This window comes from Gossypium hirsutum, chromosome D07 (genome assembly GCF_007990345.1).
Source record: "Gossypium hirsutum isolate 1008001.06 chromosome D07, Gossypium_hirsutum_v2.1, whole genome shotgun sequence".
Classification (NCBI taxonomy): Eukaryota; Viridiplantae; Streptophyta; class Magnoliopsida; order Malvales; family Malvaceae; genus Gossypium; species Gossypium hirsutum.
The window spans coordinates 25,104,865-25,107,196 of record NC_053443.1 but is presented as its reverse complement, the minus strand read 5'-3'; the positions used below and the strand labels follow the sequence as shown (position 1 = coordinate 25,107,196).

At 28.2% G+C, this 2,332-nt stretch overlaps 1 pseudogene; it reads right to left on the bottom strand.

Annotated features, from left to right (window-relative positions):
- Nucleotides 1-421: 421 nt before the first annotated feature.
- Nucleotides 422-1,772, bottom strand: LOC107956126 (CENP-B homolog protein 2-like; annotated as a pseudogene).
- Between the last annotated feature and the right edge of the window lie 560 nt (nt 1,773-2,332).

Below are 2,332 nucleotides of genomic sequence, written 5' to 3'. Positions count from 1 at the left end.
CGTGGATATATAGTAAAACCTCGATAAATGGATATTTGATAAATTAATAATCTCGATTAAATAATAATTTTTTTGATCCCGAACTTGGGTCAAGGGGATAAAATAATAACCTCGCTAAATGTATAAGATAATAATTTTTAAAAAATCCTTAAGGGCACAATGAAAATATAAAATAATAAATCATTAAATATACTAAAAATTATATATACAATACATAAAACTAAAGTGCTTTCTAGACAACTCTTATTTTTTTTCAATTTTATTCATTGCTAAAATATGCATCTATAGTTAACTGCTTATTCTTTGCATGTGAATCATATACAATTTCATCTTCAACTTTTAGAAGGGCATAAACCAAATCTGGTATATTCTTCTCGTGTTGTGTTAAATAATTCTTCAAGATATCCACAATTAGAAAAGCCTATTTTGGAGAAACATGTGGTAAAACAATATTGTCATCTGGATCTTGCTCGTCATCAGTTGGCACATCCATTACTCCTTGAATAATTTCTTCATCCGTAGGTAACTCCATTAAAGATTCATTTTCACTTGGATAATTCAAAATTTGCTCAACATCCATGACATTTCTATAGTGTAAATCAGAAATTATTGCTTTTAATTTATGAATGCCTTCAATATCACCAATTTCTTGTTCGAGAGACATATCTTCCTCGGATTGAATTTTGCAATGTTAGAAACAATTTGCAATAGTTGTAGGCTTCACACCAATATTCCAAGCAGCATTAATAAAATGGATTGCATCCAATACATTATTTTTTTTAGGATTTATTTCTCCTTTCTCGTAACCTTCCAAGATGCTAGAATAAAAGCGACGTCGATAATAAATCTTAACAGTTCTAATGATTCCAGCATCACATGGTTGAATTTTTTATGTTGAAGTTGGAGACAAAAAGAATAATTCAACGTTTCTCAAGCCTTCGATAACATTGGGATGGGATGAGCAATTGTTTACTATAAGCAACACCTTTCTACCAATCATTCTAGCATCAAACCAACGAACAAACCATAACAATAAGTCTTTCCTTGTCCTTTTTTCGTCCTTCTAATTGCTTTGTAGCCAGTGAATGATCTGTTTGCAAACGATAAAATAAGCTTGTTTCATCCATAATATAGATATCCTTCCAATCAAAATTTTCCTATTTAGCTCTTATTTAAGGTAAAGCATATTCAATATTCTCCATAATAACTGAACCACTTTCACCAAATCTTCTATAAAACTTAATCCCATGTCTTTCCTTGAACCGTTCTAGCCAACCAATCGAGAAGTTAAATTCGGAATTTGCATCACCATACATTTTGTGTAGAAACTCTTTTGCTTTGGTTTGAATCATTTCTCCAGTCATGTTTACTTTCTCTTGATATTGGAGAAACCACTCATATAATACATTCACTAATTCAGGATATTTGTTTGATTTGTGCCTTTTAACATTGCTATTTTTTATCTCTTTCGACAAATATTCAGATGACCTTTTAAGAGTATTTGATATTGTTGATTGGCTAACAGAGAGATCAAACGTTTGTTGAACCCACTGTTGCAAATCTTTTTGACTTGAAGAGGGATGCTCATTTTTGTACTCACATAATGTTTTTCTCATCTCATCTGTCAATGTAGACATTTTTACACCTTTCAAATGGGAAGCCATGGAGGAAAAGTTTATATGAATTACAATATTTTGAAACGTACATGTGTTATTTATAATAAAATATTTGATATATCCAATGAATATATACTTATTGGATTTTGAAATCATAAACTCTTTTTTCTTTTTGGTTACATGAACCAATTAATTAACTCTCTTTTTTTTGTTGTTACATGAACCAATTAACTTTGATTCATTGTACCTCATGCATATTGAATTTTGATAAATAAAAAAAATCTCATGCATAAAGTATGAAATATTCTCTAAATTAATAACCTCGATAAAATAATAATTTTTCGAGGCCCTAAGGGTATTATTTTATAAATGTTTTACTGTAATAGAACTTTTTTTTTTACATATTTTAATATTGCTGATTCATATAATATTCAGATTTTAATATTCTGATTACCATCCGTGGCAAATTCAGTGTGCATGCATATTTTAAGTTTCATGTATTCATTATTGAATCTATTTCACTTTAACGATAATATATTCAGATAATTGATATCAATAACAAGTATTTAACGTACTTAAATTAAAGTGGATAATAAACAAATTTAAATTTTAAAACACATTTTTATATGAATTTAAATCTTATTATAGATATTCAATTTTTTTCCATCACTAGTCAATATAAATGGATGCCTCTTTTATAATATATATATATATAA